Source organism: Coenobita brevimanus, chromosome 46 (genome assembly GCF_032717465.1).
Source record: "Coenobita brevimanus isolate Jiangsu-jjx chromosome 46, ASM3271746v2, whole genome shotgun sequence".
Classification (NCBI taxonomy): domain Eukaryota; kingdom Metazoa; phylum Arthropoda; class Malacostraca; order Decapoda; family Coenobitidae; genus Coenobita; species Coenobita brevimanus.
Window position 1 is genome coordinate 34,406,643 of NC_136999.1, and position 18,509 is coordinate 34,425,151.

Consider the following 18,509-nt stretch of genomic DNA (forward strand, 5'->3'; position numbering starts at 1 on the left):
AGAAACAGCCAGAAATGATGATCAGGTAATGTGGCAAAAAAAGGTTAGGTATGGTGATGAGTTAGTGAGTGAAACAATGCTTATAATGCCTATATTACTGTTTGAAAACCAATATACTCTTGTACTACATAATTCATACCAAGTAAATAAATAAATATCAAATATGAGTGGTGTGAAATAGTTACCCTCCCATAGAACTCGATTTCATTGGTGCCAGCCTGATAGAAAACCCAGTAAGGTAAGGAGGTACTGCAACCTGGATCTAGTATTTTAAACCTCAGGTGAGCGATTTCTCTATGAATCTTCGAAGTTTCTCACCAAAAGCGGAGGTTTTAGCCAAAAAAAATTTTTTTGAAAATACCTCGGGATTGGGGAGTGTCGGAGGTGCGAAATAGCTCGGGACGTGACTGGTTAATTCTGTATCCGTCCACTGTAAATTTGTACGCTTATACTGAAAGTATGCCTGCGCATTCATGATTGTGCATATACATATATGTGTTTATAGGCGTATATGTACATATATATGTGTGTGTGTAGGTCATTATGATTGTATATATATATGTATAGCTAAGCATATGTGTATGCATTATTAAGTGTAACTAATTTTCAAAACATATGATCACCTTAATAATCAGCACCCATACCGGGCAAATGTGATAGTCTCCTGGCTAAGCTCATGCGGCCTTTGAGCAGGAGCTGATATATAGCTATGTCTCCTTTGTGATGTGACTCTGTATCAGTTTATGCCCAATAAACAGTTATCAACAACAACACTCAGCCTGAACTTGACTGGAGTCTAACCACGAAAATCTGTCCGTGACAGATCCCAGGACGACTGTTGAGGCCGCCTGCGTGGGCGCCTGTTCCCTGCCCACACACACCTGTGCGTGTATGGGCCGCTTAACACAACCTGGCTGCAGTGTGGTATTACTAATACATAGCATGGCCAGATTGTTTTCCCCCTGCCACAGAGGGGACACAATCTCCTCTTGGGGCAAAGATACGAATAAATGTGTGTATGTGGATGAGTAAATTGGGAATGTGTCGTCCTGTCTCGACTTCCTGCCTTTCCTTGGAGGATGCAGCCTAGGTATATAGATACACGTCCAGATATCCCCTGCCAGGGCCAACAGGAAACAGCTTGTTCTCGGGTGGGCTTTGGTGGTCATTCAATACAAATCGACTGTATCCTGGTGTTTGTATGAAAAAAAAAAAAAAAAAAAAGGACTCGTGTGGTTTTAGTTTAATTCAGGTTTGAGGGCTGGCAATTTTAAAGGTTTGCAGTATTGATTTGCAGCCTTAATGTAGTCCACTATCGCAAGTGACTGACAGTGCGGAATATAGTCGGTCTGTGCACGATCTTGTAGTAATTTTATATTTTACTTTTGTCCCCAGTACAACGCTTGGCTTATGGATTATCCCAAGAATATTGTGTAAACTGAGATGCCAAATCAACCGCTAATGGAAGATTTATGTCCAGATTCTAAAGCACCATTAGCGATATTATGCGACAATGTCACTTAAAATTGCTAATGGTGCTTTACTTGAAATACCAGTTCCAGGAAACATGTCATTTTTTATCTTTATTAAGGCTCTGTTTAGCTGTACAAATCATCACAGGTCAGTTTCTTGCCATAACGGTTGTGTTATTTCACTAAAATAGTGAACGTCTTTTGGAAACATGAAAGTAAGTTTGCCAGTGCAATAAGAATTGTACAACCACCCATACATTTAGTAAGAATATTAGAAATTTTTGTCACTCCATAATATTACAGAATGATATACAGCGGATGTGATTCAGGTTAACAAAATTGTTTTTATTTGGGCGTGGTCTCAACTTCATAATCCCCATCTGCTCAACTTTAATTTTCACATACACACACACACACACAGCTGAGGCATTAGAGAGACAACACGTCATATTACCTCGCTGCAAACTGGCCTCTCTTGCCTACAATTGGCTATACCTAAATAGTCCCTTTATATGAGTCAAGCTCTGTACAGGGTTAACTAAATGGTATTCTAAAATAACAGAGCAAGTTTAAGCAAATGTGTTATCCGACTAACAGAACACAGCCAAATAGCACAGAAATGTGCTGATCAAGTCCCAGCTGTTTCGACTACGGTACCACAGGCAAGATGCATAATTGTAATTAAAACTTTTTTTTTCTTTTTCTCAGTATTAACATAAGAGGACCACCAAATTAAATGATGAAAATATGGAAGAAGCTGAAAAGAGGGAAAGGGGTAGATAAAAGGATGATTTCTACCAGGAATTAGTTGAAATGGAAACATTCAACAAATTCGTAGAAAGGGTAAATAGATTGGGAAGGACATTTCAGAGTGAAACGGAGGAAATTAAGAAGCAGTTGCATATGCAGAAGGAGGAAAATGAAAAATTAGTAAAGGTATTAAATAAAACACAACAACAGATGAGCTGTCAGTTGAGGTGGGTTCTCTTAAAAGGAAGATTGGTGAAATGGCAAGTACAGTTGTTAACCATGAGAGTATTATAGAGGAGTTCAGAAATGATACAGAGACAACTAGGCAAGCAAGTAGTCTGATAGACTGAAATAGTGATGTTGGAGGGAAGATAATTCAGATGAATGAAGTGACGCAAAGTTATAAAGATAAGGTGGAAACTACATATGCTGAAATGGTGAAAGTAAGGAAAAGTTTAGAAACAAGAGTCGAAGAAAAAAACATTAGAAAGGAAGTGAAAAAAATCCAAAACAACCCAAAATTTGTCAGAGATTCAGCAAATATCAAAAAATATATGGTATTCACTGGTATAGAGGAGGAAGAAATAAAAAAATAAATCAAGAGACAAAATGGGATGGCAAATATAATGAGCATATATAAGAAAGTATCAGAGGAAATCTGTAATAAAGACACAGAGGAACAAAAAAAGTTAGGGAAATGCGAGAGAAATAAGTAAAGGTCTCTGAAAGTAACTTTCCAGAGTGTGAACACTGGAGGTAATACTAAAAAATGTAAACAGTCTCATGGAAAAAGAGAAATTCAAAAAAATATAGATAAACAGATGCCTAACTCAAGAGGAATTGGAAACACTAAAAGAGAAAAGGGAGGAGACAAAAAGAATGAGGAATGATCAGAGAAAGAAAAGAGTACTTTTTTTTTTTTTTTTACAAAGTAATATGATTGCAGGTATGATAGTGGTACATAACAAACAGGGAACAAAAAAGAGGAAGGTAGGAGACTCAAGTTATGGCAAGTATGAAAACAAGATGGTTAGGTTGATGTACTCAAATGCAGATGGAATGGTATCTAAATTTTTAGAGATAAAAGACTACATCAAGGAAAAGGAACCACACATTATTTGCCTAATGAAACAAAATTAACCCCAAAGATATCCAACGATACCCTTCACTTAGAGGAATACAATATATGTAGGAGGGACATAAATTTAAGAAAGGGAGGAGGAATTATAATCTTAAAGAAAAATCTACAAGTCAAAGAAATAGAACTACATATACCCTCACAAGTAGAACTGATTCCATTGGAAATTAACACATCTGAAAGGAAGTTAATTATGGCAGATTTATACATGCCACCTAAAACAAACACTCGGGAAAGGGGTGAACATGAAGACCTGGTAGAAAGTACAATTCGGAGTTTAAGAACATCATTACATAGAAGGGAAGAGAAATATGAAAGAATTAACGAGAGACTTCGATTCAAATATAAATTGGAATACTTTAGATGTAGAAAGCCATGAAAGTTGTTGGGATCAAAATCTCCTAGATCTTGTGCAGTTTTTCCTTCATTCATTGCCAGACGCCATGTATCCCAGATGGGGTGGCCAAGGGCTTAGAGTTAATTGTTTTACAGGGAGGGACACTAATCCTCCACCAACCCCACTTGACACGTAGGGATGCCAACAGCATCTGGTGTTCCCAGGCGGTCACCCATCCAAGTACTAACCAGACCCAACGTTGCTTAACTTAGCTGATCGGACGGGAAGCGGTGTACTCAATGTGGTACAGCATGAAAAAGGAAAACAGCAGAAATAGGGGACTTGATGATCCATCCGTACTAGATCTTATATTTACCAAGCAAGAAAATGAAATTGACAATATAATGTATCACCCCCCATTCGGCAAAAGCGACCATGCACTATTAAATTGTATCTTCAGGATTGTGTATGATGATACCAGCAATGAGAGTTACCAAAAGAGTCTAAGCTACAAAAAGGGCAACTATCGTGACCTGAAGAAGTACTTCTTAGAAATAGATTGGGAAAAAAGAAATTGGAGGACAAGATTTAAATATTATATATAGAAAGTTCTGTGATCTTTATGAAATAAAGAGTCCAAAATTACATCCCACAACACATTGCAACAGAAATGAAAATAAAGAAATAGTTTAATACAGAAAAAAAAAAAAGACTTGCTGTGGAAAAGATACAGAAGACAATAGTGAGATGTCATATAACAACTATAACCAAGCAAGAGAAGATCATACAAAGATAAGGAGGGAGGCTCAGAGACAGTTTGAGGAGGACATTATAAATAAAAGTAGTGACCAACCTAAGGTTTTTTACAGCTACATCCGAAATAAAACAAATTTAAAGATAAAATACAGTCCATTACGGATGATGGGATCATCTATACACAAGAGAAATATATTTGTGAAGCACTAAATAAAAGCTTCCAATCAGTTTTTACAAAAGAAAGAAATTTTGAGAGATGATATGGAACATGCATACCCACATAAACAGTATTACCAGATATACAAATATCAGAAAAGGAAGTACTGGAAGAGTTACGTAAAATAGACAAATGAAAAGCAAATGGTAATGACGGAATTTCAGGTTGGATGCTACATGAATGTGCAGCAGAATTAAGCAGACCATTGTATTTAATATTCAAGGAATCCTTACATCAAGGTAAACCACCTTATATTTGGAAGAAAGAAAACATTGTTCTTCTGTTCAACAAAGGGAATAGACAAAATCCACTCAGCTACAGACCAGTATCACTAACAAGTGCTGCAAGATATTAGAGAAGCTGATAAGAAAAGTTTGGGTAAACCATCCAGAAGAACACAAAATCATAACAGAAAGGCAGTTTGGTTTTAGAAAGGGAAATCGTGTGTTTTTTGGTTTTAGAAAGGGAAATCTTGTGTTACTAACGTATTAAGGTACTATGACTAAGGTGACCAGAGTCCCGCTTTTAGGCGGGACAGTCTCGCTTTTTTTACGTCTGTCCTACTTATTTCATTGCGACTAAAGTGTCCCGCTTTTTTAGCGAATTATCTTACGTGTCTCGCTTTCAGAAAATTACTGTTACAGTAGATATAAGTTGACCTTCCTTTATGAAACCAAGATGAATTAGTAAAATTATGCATAATACAAAACAAATGATATAACGAATTGTTAATATAGAATTAGTTATGCTCACTGACAACTTAGGTCGGCCATTCACCGTACCGTACAACATGTTCGGAGTTTGTCTAAGACATTAGTGTTTGATTAGCAGCCTCAGGGTGAGGTGCAGCACTGTATATCAGACATGGCGTCTATTACTGGGTTTCTATTACTAATACTATTAATTTCAATTGCTCTCCATTATATTACTATTATAAATACTTCAGTGGTCATCTATTACTATTACTTGGTCATCTATTAGTATTACTGTTACTATTAATATATTATGATAACGGCATAAATTAAATTGAAAATGGTTTTTATTTTCGTTATCGTTGGGAGTCTGTTCCACTGAACGCACAAGTGTGTCTAGATCACCTGATGGCCTGTTGACCACTCTCCATTCTGCAAGGTCTCCTGTGGTGTACCTGCAGCTTGGAGAGCAGCCAACATGTAACCAAGGTGAGAAGGCTGTTTTTATTGATTATGGTAAACGGTATTAAAGAAGTGTCTGTAATGGGAAAGTAATATACTATTATCTATTACTTTGTCTTCTATTACTATTACAGCCAGGAACTTGTGATCTATTACTATTACTATTACTATTACTTTGAAAACCAAGTAATAATCTATTACTATTACTATTACATATTACTATTACCCCATGTCTGCTGTATATATATATATATATATATATATATATATATATATATATATATATATATATATATATATATATATATATACACGCACACGTGACAATGTCCCGCTTTTAGCTCCAGTAAATCTGGTCACTTTAACTATGACAAAGTTTAAGAAACATTACAGAGGAGTGAAGGATTGGAGGACAGATTTCAAGAAAGCATTTGACTGAGTACCATACCAAAGACTTTTATGGAAACTGTATCATGAAGGAGGAATCCAAGGGAACCTGTACTGTTGGATGCAAGATTTTCTTAGAAAAATGAAAATGAAAACAGCACTAAGGGGAAATTACTCATCATGGAGGGAAGTGACCACAGGTGTTCCAAAGGCCTCAGTGCTGGAACCGATTATGTTTTTTTTTTTTTTCTTATGGATGACAAAGAAAGTAACAATGGAAATGCAAGTTATCTAAATTTGTTTGCTGATGATGCAAAAATACAAAGGATAATTACTACCCCCAGGGGGTAGGGGGATTTCAAGAATACTCCTCCAGTATCCCTGCTTGTCATACGAGGCGACTAAGAGGGTTGGTGGTGGGTTAGTGCCCCACCCCGTAAAAAGAACTAACTAAAAAAGTGAATAAAGTGCCTCGGACTCGGACGGACCATACGTTGATGACTAAGGAATGGACAAAGGACATTCTTAGGGTGGGACGGGGAATGTGAGAGGAGTGAATGATGAAGTGAAAGAGAGAGAGATTGTTTAGGTGCTTGAGGATGTAAAAGTGGATATATGTGGATTGACTGAAACTAAATATGTAGGTGAAAGGGTGAGAGAATGGGAATATGGTTTAGGTATATGTGCGGGAGTCAATGAGAATGAGAGGGCAAGAGAGGGAGTATGTCTGATGATAAGCAAGAAGTGGAAGGAGAATATAAGAGAGTATGGAACAGTGGGTGCAAGGATTGTGTGGGTGAGGATGAAAGTAGGTATACAAGCATGGGCGATTGTATGTGTGTATGCCCTGACAGAGGATCCAGTGGCAAGAGTGAAAGATGAGTTTTGGGCGAGAGTGGAAGCGTGTAAGAACAAGTCTGAGAGGAGCGAGAGAGTGCTGTTGATTGGAGAAATGAATGGCAAAGTTGGGAATGTACGAGTGGATGGAGTGGTTGGTCAGTGGGGTGTGCCAGCTGACATAGATGGGAATGGAAGTGCTTTGGTGGACATCTGTGCTTGTAGGGGGTTGGCAATAGCCAACACCTACTTTCGGCATAAGATGATCCACTGGTATACATGGAGAGTAATGAGAAGGATGGATGGTGAACTTGTTGAACGAAAGGCAATGATAGACTATGTGCGTGTGGATGAGCGAATGAGAAGACAAGTGTTGGATGCAAGAGTGTGGAGAGGGTGGGGGAATGGAGTCTCTGACCATCACTTAGTGATGGCCAAGGTAGAGCTGCAAAGAAAGTGGTTGAGGAGACGAAGGGGAAGACAGGAGGAAGCAGCTCCTGTGAGAAGAGTGGAGAAATTGCAAGATAGTGAGAAAATGACAGAGTATAAGAGCATAGTGGAAGAAAGATTGGGAAGGTATGAGCTAGAGCAGATGGAAGGGGTGAAAGACGTATGTAAGATATTCACGGAAGAGATAGGCGCAGTGTGTGAGGCGGTTTGTGGAGTGAGGAGGAGACGCAAGGGAGTGCAAGGGACAGCATGGTGGAATAACGAGGTGAAACGAGCTGTGGAACAAAAGAAGAAGGCATATAGTGAACGGTTAGCGAGTAGAGGTAGGGGAGAAGATGAGAGAGAGAAGAGAGAGGTATATGTGAGCAGGAGAAGGGAGGTTAAGAGACTGGTGAAGGAGAGTAAGAAGAAAGTGGATGAAGAGTTTGGGAGGAATATGAGTGTGAAATGGAGGGAGAGTAAGAAATTGTTTTGGAAGGAAGTAAAGAAAGTAAGGCAGTGTGAAAGGGGAAATAGTAGGGGAGTGAAAGATAGGAATAATAAATTGTTGGTGGAGAAGAGAGAGAAATTGAGGAGACGGAAGGAGCACTTTGAGGTTTTGTTGAATGAAGAGAGTGAGAGCAGTGCGAGTATAAGTGGCTGGGGAATGGCTGGGAGAAGAAGAGATGAGAGGAGGGAGGAAGAGATCAGTAGGGCGGAAGTAGTGGAAGTGATGAAGAAGATTAATTTGGGAAAGGCCCCAGGAATTGATGGAGTGTTTGGTGAAATGCTTAGGTATGGGGGTGAGATTGTTGTGGAATGGATATGGAAGTTGTGTAGATTGGCTTGGGGAGAGGGAAGGGTTCCAGAGGACTGGAAATCAGGTATAATTGTTCCTATATACAAAGGAAAAGGGGAGAGAGAAGTATGTGGTAACCATAGGGGTATTTGCCTTCTTAGTGTGACTGGTAAAGTATATGGTAGAATACTCATTGACAGGGGTAAGCATATGACAGAGGAGCTAGTTGGAGAAGAACAAGGGGGATTTAGAAAGGGAAAAGGGTGTGTAGATCAGATATTTGTTCTAAGATGTTTAGTGGAGAAGTATCTAGAGAAGGGAAGGAAAGTGTATGCTGTCTTCATGGACTTTGAGAAAGCTTATGACAGAATTGATAGGCAAGGTATGTGGAAGGTATTAAGAATATATGGAGTGGAGGGGAAATTGTTGAGTGCTGTGAAGAGTATGTACGAGGGAGCTAGGGCTACGGTGCGAGTGGATGGTGAGCTGAGTGAGTTCATTGATCTCAATGTGGGACTGAAACAGGGTTGTGTGATGTCTACATGGCTGTTTAATATATACATGGATGGGGTTGTAAAGGAGGTGCAGGGTAGGGCAGTGGATGTGAGGGTGGCTCTAATGAATGAGGGTGAGATTTGGAAGCTTCCGGTGTTGCTGTTTGCTGATGATACAGTATTGTTGAGTGAAGATGAATGGGAGTTGCAAGGTTTGGTGAATGAATTTGGGACAGTGTGTAGGATGAGGAATCTGAAAGTTAATGTAAACAAAAGTAAAGTTATGGTTTTTGAGAGGAATGAAGTCACAGAGTGTGCAGTGAGATTAGATGGTGAGGATATGGAGAATGTGAGTGCATTCAAGTACTTGGGTAGTGTGATGAGTAAGGATGGAACTTTGGGGGATGAAGTGAGTGAAAGGGTACAGCAGGGAAGGAAGGTTGTTGGTACACTGAAAGCAGTGATGAGAAATAGGTAGGTGAGTATGGAAGTTAAGAAGTCACTGGGTGATAGTATTGTGATCCCTACCCTGACGTATGGAAGCGAGGCATGGATCTTGCAAGAGGGGAACAAGTCAAGAGTGAGAGCAGTGGAAATGATTTACTTGAGAGGAGCATGTGGAGTGACGTGGAGGGACGGGTTGACGAATGAAGAAGTGAGGAACGCTGTGGGGTGGATGTGGATGTGGTTGAGAAGATTAGGAGAAATACACTGAGGTGGTTTGGACATGTGAAGAGAATGGAAAATGAAAGACTAAGAGGGTGTATGTAGGTGAGGTGGAGGGAGGGAGAGGGAGAGGTAGACCGAGGATGAGGTGGAGGGATGGAGTTGAGAGGTATATGTGGGAGGGGGGGGTGAGTTGGGGGGAGGGTAGTCAAATGGTGGGTGACAGAGCGACTTGGAGGCGTTTTGTCTGCGGCCACCCTTTGCGGGATTAGGGCGTCGGGCTATAGATAGATAGATAGATAGATAATTACTAACACAGACTCTTGTAAAGAGTTACAAGAAGAATTATATAACCTTCATGTATGGTGCAATAAATGGCAACTGGAATTCAGTTTGGACAAGTGTCATGTGATTAAAGTTTGGTAAATGTGGAAAAAGACCAGATTGGGGTTATAAGTTAGGATGTAAAATCATACACATATCAGAAAGAGAGAAGGACCTAGGAGTGACTGTCAATAATAGATTGTCTCTGCCTGACCACATCAGTGAGAAGGAATGGAACATGTATGCACTGCTTGCTAATATGAGAATAGTATTCACATGCGTAAATCAAGACTTGCTGAGAAAGATAATATCATTCATCAAACCAACTCTGGAGCATGCATCAGTAGTCTGGAATCCTCATCTCAAGAAACACAAAGATAAGATTGAAAAAGTTCAAAGGGCCGCTACAAGATCGATTCCAAGCTTAAGGGATCTAAGCTATGAAGAAAGACTAGAAAAAGTGAATCTGCCAACACAACAGGAGAGAAGGAAAAGAAGAGACACGATTATGCTATAGAAATGTGTCTCATGGAAAGAGAAAATAGACATAAATGAGTATATAATGTGTGGGGAAACATCAGCAAGAGGACACTGCCAAAAAAAAAAAAAAAAAAAAAAAAATGCATAAAAAGAGAGGTGGTAAAGACGTAAGGAAATTCAGTTTCCCGAATAGGGCAATAATATTGATCACTGGAATGCACTACCGCATGAAACAGTGTGTGCCAAAACAATTAATAAATTTAAAGATATGTATTATAAAAGTGATTTAATGCACGGGACAGTATGAGCTTGACTCATTCATGTTAAGATACAGTTAGGTAAGAACAATTAGGTAAGAACTCTCTCTCTCTCTAACACACACACACACACAGTTGAGGCGGCAGAGAGGCAACACATACACCACACCGCTCTGTGCTTGGCTAACCTTGGCCACAATTGGCCATACGTAAATAGTATCTTTATATGGGCCAGTCTCTGTAATAGGTTAAACTAAATGATGTTGTAATATAAAAGATGAAGTTTAAGTAAAAGTGTTGTTCAAATAATAGAATACAACAAATTAGTGAAGGATTGCACTGAGCAAGCTCATCAGTTGTTTAGTCTGCTGCGTGTACCAAGTAATGAATACTTGTAAGTAGAATTTTCTTTCTCTTAGTACCACACGATGCCAACCATATTTAGTAAAGCGAATTTGGAAGGAGTTAAGAAAATGGATAAAGGTAGAAAACAGGATGGTGATTTCTACTAAGAAGTGGTTTAAATGGAGACATACAACAAGCACGTTGAGCGGGTACACAGATTAGAGAAGGCATTTCACAGTGAAATGGGTGAAATTAAGAAGCAATTGCATATCCAGAGGGAGGAAAATGAAAAATTAGTGAAGGAATTAAACAAGAAAGACACAACACTAGATGATCTGTCAGTTGCGGTGGATTCACTTAGATGGAAGATTAGTGAAATGTCAAGCACAGTTGTCAACCATGAGAGTATTATGGAAGAGATCAGAAATGATACAGAGACAATTTGGCATGTAAGCAGTCAGACAGATTAGAGCAGTGATATTGAGGAAAAGATAACACAAGTAAATGAGGCGATGCCAAGTTACAAAAATAATGTGGAAACTACGTATCCTGAAATGGGGAAAGTGAAGAAAGACTTAGAAATAAGAGACTAAGAAAAAAGCATTAAAAAGGAAGTGAAAAAAAAAATCCAAAACAATGCAACATTGGTCAAAGATTCAGCAGATATCAACAGATCTATAGTAATCGCTGGTATAGATGAGGAGGAAATAAAAATCAAGATTTCGAGAGAGAAAAAGGAGATGGCAATTATAATGAGCATATTGAAGAAAGTCTCAGAGGAAATCTGTAATAAAGACATAGAGTAACAGAAAAGGCTAGGAAAATGTGAGAGCAATAAATGATGGACCCTGAAAGTAATCTTACAGAGTTTAAACACTGTGGAGGAGATACTAAAAAATGCAAACAAACTTATGGAAAAAGAGGAACTCAAAAACGTATGGATAAAAAGATGCCTAACTCAAGATAAACTGGGATTACTAAAAGAGAAGAGGTAGGAGGCAAAAACAAAGAACGAGGGATGATCAGAGGTAGAGAAGAAAACATTTTATTACAAAGTAATTGGATCGCAGGTACAAAAGTGGTTAATAAACAGAAGGGAATAAAACAGAGGAAGGTAGTAGACCAAAGTAATAACAAGTATGTAAACAGGATTATTAAGTTGATATACTCATATGTAGATGGAATGGTGTCTAAATTTTAAGAGATGAATGATTATATCAAAGAAAAGGAACCACATATTATTATCCTAACTGAAACAAAATTAACACCAAGGATATCAAACCCTAAACCTAGAGAAGTACAATGTATGGAAGAGATAGGAACTAAAATAACGGAAGAGAAATTATAATATAAACAAAGAAAAATCTACAGGTCAAAGAAATAGAAGTAGATATACCCTCACAAGTAGAACTGACTGTAGTAGAGATTAATATATCTGAAGGGAAAGTAATTGTGGCAAATATATACATGCCACCCAGATCAAACACTTGGGAAAGAGGCGAATATGAAGACCTGGCAGCGAGCACAATTCACAGTTTAATAGCATAGAATACACAGAATGGAGGAGGAATCTGAAAGAATCATATTAACTGGAGATTTCAGTGCAAAGATAAACTGGACTACTCTAGCTATAAAAAGCCAGGAAAACTTTTGGGACCAAAAGCTCCTGGATCTTGTGCAGGAGTTTTTCCTAACACAACATGTAAAGAAAACCATCAGAAAAAGAGGACTTGATATACCATCAGTATTAGGGTAAAGAAGTACTTCTTAGAAATAGATTAGGAAAAAGTGCTTAACGGACTAAATTTAAATGTCGTATATAGAAAATTGTGTGAACTTTATGAAATAGGAGTCCGAAATTACATCCCACAGCACAATGAAGCAGAAATAAAAATAGTTTAATAAAGAATGTAAAAAAAAAAAAAAAAAGACGTTGTGGTATAGGTATAGAAGACACGATAGCGAGAGGGCATATAATGACTATAAACAGGCAAGAACAGATTATACAAGAATAGGGAGAGAAGCCCAAAGACAGTATCAAGAAGACATTATAAATAATAGCAGTGATCAACCGAAGCTATTTTACAGCTACATCTGAAGCAAAACCAAAGTAAAAGAAAAAGTACAATCCATTACAGATGAGGGGATCATCTATACACAAGAGAAAGATATTTGTGAAGCACTAAATAAAAATTTCCAATCAATTTATACGGAAGAAAATAATTTTGAGAAGAAGATATGGAACATGCATGCACACACATAATACGGCATTTCCAAGTATAAGAAAAAGAAATGCAGGAGGAGTTAATTAAATTAGACAGAGGAGAAGCAACTGGTCACGACGAAACTTTATGTTGGGTGTTAAATGAATGTGCATAGGAGTTCAGTAGACCAATACCTCTAATACTCAAGGAATCCTTGGGTGAAAGTAAACTGCCTGATATTTGGAAGAAAGCAAACATTGTTCCCCTATTCAAGAATGGGAATAGACAAAATCCACTCAACTACCGACCGGTATCAGTAACCAGAGTTGTAAGTAAGATACTGGAAAAGCTGATAAGAAAAGTTTGGGTAAACCATCCAGAACACAATATTATAACAGAAAGGCAGTTTGGTTTCAGAAAGAGAAATTCATGTGTTACTGGTGTGTTAAGCTGTTATGACAGAGTTGCAGAAACATTACAGAAAAGAGAAGGGTGATGGACGGTACTGTATCTACCTACATTTCAAGAAAGCTTTTGACAGAGTACCACACCAAAGACTGTTATGGAAACTGTACCATCAAGGAGGAATCAGAAGCAGACTGTACTGTTCGATGCAAGATCTTCTCAGAAAAAAATGGAAATGTGAACAGTACTAATGGGAAATTACTCATCATGGAGGGAAGTGACTAGAAGACCTCCACAGGGCTCAGTGCTGGCACCAGTTATGTTTTTAGTGTATATAAATGACATAGTAACACTGGAAATGAAGGCTATCTAATTATGTTTGCTGATGATGCAAAAATACAAAGCACAATTACTAACACAGACTCTTGTAGAGAGCTACATGACGGATGAAATAAACTTCATGAATGTAGTTATAATTGGCAAATGGAATTCAATGTGGACAAGTGTCATGTGATTAAGTTTGATAAAAGCGGAAAAAGACCAGATTAGGATTATAAGTTAGGAAGTAAAACCCTACACATATCAGAAAGAGAGAAGGACCTAGTTGTGATAATCAATAACAGACTATCCCCGGCTGACCACATCAGTAAGAAGGAACGGAACATGTATACACTGCTTGGTAATACGAGAATAGCATTCAGATACATAAATGAAGACATGCTGATAAGATAATAACATCATTCATCAAACCAACCCTGGAGTATTCATCAGTAGTCTGGAATCCTCATATCAAGAAACACATAGATAAGACGGAAAAAGTTCAAAGGGCCGCTACAAGATGGGTACCAAGCTTAAGGCATCTGAGCTACGAAGAAAGTCTTTAGAAACTGAATCTGCCAACACTACAGGAGAGAAGGAAAAGTGGAGACATGATTATGCTATATAAATGCACATCAGAGAAGTAAAAAATAGACATAAATAAGTATATTACCTATGGGGAAACATCAGCAAGAGGACACCGCAAAAAACTGCATAAAAAGAGAGGTGATAAAGACGTAAAAAATTCTGTTTCCCAAATAGGGCAACTGATCAGTGGAATGCACTACCAGATGAAATAGTGTGTGCCAAAACAGTTCATAAATTTAAGGATATGTATGCTAAAAATGGTTTAATTCACGGGACAGTACGAGCTTGACTCATTCCAGTAAAGATACAACACACACACACACACACACACACACACACACACACACACACACACACACACACACACACACACACACACACACACACACACACACACACACACACACACACACACACACACACACACACACACACACACACACACACACACACTCTCTCTCTCTCTCTCTCTCTCTCTCTCTCTCACACACACACACACACACACACACACGCACACACACACACACACTTTTCCCAAGTAGTCAAACACACCCAGATGCTTACGAGTTATCTTACCAGCTATAATGTACCTAGATAAGGAGCGATGTCCTTGCAAGCCTGTGTAATTTTCAGACACCACTAATGCCACCCAGAAACAGAATAATCCGACAGTGGTAGATCAAGTAGCGGCATCAATATCACCTAAGTGTATCAGTGTACAGTCAAATGCATATGTTGTTCACTTTTACCGCAACTCTCATCGCTGGAACCATTGATGCTTGAATGACACATAGCAGACAAAGATATGTGTATTATCACCCACAGATGGATGATGATATGCAGCTCTGTCCACTGTGTCACATTGATTCAAACTTTTATTAATCCAGCCATGAAAGAGGAGTTGGATAGGCTTACAGACCCTTGCATTTAACTGTACTGTATATCGTGTTGCTGCTGGTATACCAGGCCGGCTGCACTGCCTGGTTATACAAACATTCATTATCTGCCTCCCTCATCCCGAAAGGATGATGGACTGCAGGAGGGCAGTAAAGTAAGCCTACAGTCCATCGGGTGCACGATTCAGACAAGCCTGAGGCAGCAACAACAGCAACATCATCTGTATCAGCATCAACATCACTAACATCATCATTATCAACATCACCATCATCAACATCAACAACATAAACTTAGCCATCAGCAACAACAACAACAATCTTGACATAGTTGGTTATAAAAATGGCCTGAAGTCACGGGTCACCAATTCCCCCCCCCCCCGACGACAGAAGGTTAATCTCTTCAAGCTGATGACGCATTTTTAAAATTTAATTTTTGCTTTACACAGACGATTTCATTCAGCTTGGGAAATATCTCTCATACTGAGGGTTTGATGAGGGATTTATTTACCCCTCCAGTTCACAAATCTCCCATAGAATAAATAAAATCGTACGTAATGGGCGCGTTCACCAGCTTAGGAGTTGCCAGCGATCACCGGATAACTTAGTTAAGAACTCGGTCAACTACTCCCGACTCACACAACCACATATTTTCTAAAATCCCTTCCATGATATTTAGTGACGAAGAGTACATAAATTCTTCAGTAATGTAATTAATGGATATTATATCAGTTTTCTGTACATTAATTATTAAATACTGCAGAACAGTTAGTAGAATGCATAAAACGAGAAGTGGTCCGTTAGCATTCATCACATAATATTAGAAGTCTTGCTGCATGCTTAATTCGAAACGCTTATCATTTAGATATCAAAGAGATTAATGTTTCATCTGGCACATGCTGAAGAGAGTATACGGACTATACGTTAGGAAAAAGGCGCAACTTATGAAGCCGAAATCATGCAAGGCGAAGCCGCCGACCGAAATCCCAAGCACTGATGTTTCCAGGAAGACAACAGCAAAACATAACGGTGTCGATGAACACGTGTGTTGGGAAGGTTGCGACTGAGGTCTCGAATATCGTGAATATCTATTAGTACAGCCAAATGGGGGTTACAAGAAAAACTTGTGAAGGATATGGGAAAAAGAGCCTCCCAAAAGAGGCCCAAAAATGTGAAGAACGCATGAAGCATGATGCAAACAAACAGGCCCACTGCGGGATCTGCAGAAGGAGGGTGAAAGAGGAGCCCAACGGCTTATGCAGTGATGCCTGTAAGGTTTGGTTTCACACAGGCTGCGACAAAGTAAATGTGGAATTGTACAGAGTACTGCAGACATGAATCCCTGATGTGGTTTTGCAGAAAGTGTAAGCAACAAGTGGATGGATGTGTGGAGAAAGTAAGACCCTAGAGAAAGACATGCATAAACTCATCAATAGAATTAGAGAGCTAGAAGAATGTAAGGCTGAAGAAGAAAAGAATATCGTGGAGAAAGTGATGGAAATGGTATTGGAGAATATGTCAGCATGGGAGGAAAAGGAGAAGAAAAATAACATTATAATTTATAACATGGAGGAGGCAAAAAACGAGAACCCACAGGAGAGAAGAGGTGGATAATGTTGTGTCACGATTTGTTCACCAACAGTCTAGGAGTGGAAGATTATCACGTAAACAAAGTTATAAGGCTTGGGAAAAGAACCGAAGAAGGGAACAGACCAATGCTGGTCAAGCTAAATAATGAAAGACAAAAATGGAGAACATTAGGCAATGCCAAGAAGCTGAAACATCAGCAAGACCCAATGAAGAAGAAATAGGCATATCGACTGATATGGGAAAAAAAAAAAAAAAAAAAAGAGAAAGAACAAACCGTTAAGGGAGGAACTGAAGAGGAAGAGGGATAATGGAGAACGAAGGTGGATGATAAAGCAGGGAAAACTGGTGAGATTCAGGCAGGAGGGTCAACAAGAATGAAATAAGGAATCTGAGGAGGAGGAAATCTCAGCAGTAGGGAGGAGAAAAGATGTTCAAGAAATTATAACATTAAAGTCTTACAAAAGTGAAACTAGCTGAAGTGGAAAAGTGATTAGAAAATACACATGACAATTTTACTCACTGAGACACAGCAGAAAATAGATAAACTTAACATTGCAAATGGCATATGTAACGTGGATAGCATGAGAGCAAGTAATGAAAGAAAAAAAAAAAAAAAAAAAGAAGGTTAAGGTCTAATGATTCTGCACAGAAAAGTGGATATCAGAATTAAGGCAACTAAAAACTGTAAATAGTGATCTACTATATGCTAGTCTAAAAACCAAAGGTACAAAGTATGAGTTAAAGGTATTAATTGTGTATTTTGCAGTAGCTGATAGACCAAAGAATATTTCCCTAAAAACTGAAATTTCAAAAAACCTTGAAACAATAGAAAAGGAAGAAGATAAACAAAAATCGTGAACAATGGCTACGCCTTGGTCTTTTATTATATATATATATATATATATATATATATATATATATATATATATATATATATATATATATATATATATATACTGTATATATATACAGTATATATATATATATATATATATATATATATATATACACACAGTATATACTGGGTGTTTCAAAACTCCCTCACTAATTTGAATTTCAATTTTCTTTGCAGGTAATCGACCAACGACGTTCATCTTGTGGTGAACTCTTACTCAGTAGTTGAGAGATTTTTTTAATCTAGACATGAAATTTTGCACTATTTTCTTCTGCTACCATGGTGACTCTATAGCAGAGGTGTAAAATCGCTGCATGGCAGGAGGATTTTCAGTCTGTGATTGAAGTGCAACGATGATTCCGGCCAGTCTACGGACAGCATTGTGCACCAGATAGAACATTGTCGCTACCCACCAAAAGTTTATGGAGACGGGATCCGTTAAGGACAAACCCCGATCAGGAAGACCTCAAAGTGGGCGGAGTGAGAAGAATGTCGAAAGTGTTCGTGAAGCTTTTGCTCAGAGTCAAGGAAAGTCCATTTAGCGAGCAGCTGCAGAACTGAACATCAGCATGACATTTGTCCAAACGATTTTGCACCGTAATCTCAAGCTGTATCCATACAAGATCCAGGTGATTCAGGAGCTGGAACCTCAAGACTAAGATTGCAGGGTGGAGATGTGTGAGACACTGCTGCATCACTATGAAAGAGACCCATCGATTCTGGAGCACATATGGTTCAGTGACGAAGCTCTCTTCCACCTTTCTGGTCTCGTCA

The 18,509-nt window shown here is 38.5% G+C and overlaps 1 long non-coding RNA gene and 1 pseudogene across 1 annotated transcript in view; both read right to left on the reverse strand.

Annotated features, from left to right (window-relative positions):
- The window catches only part of LOC145398635 (uncharacterized), a 292,841-nt gene that overhangs the window by 224,456 nt on the left and 49,876 nt on the right, over positions 1–18,509 (reverse strand). The gene's annotated exons all lie outside the window — the stretch shown is intronic.
- On the reverse strand, positions 3,897–4,016 carry LOC145398821 (5S ribosomal RNA; annotated as a pseudogene).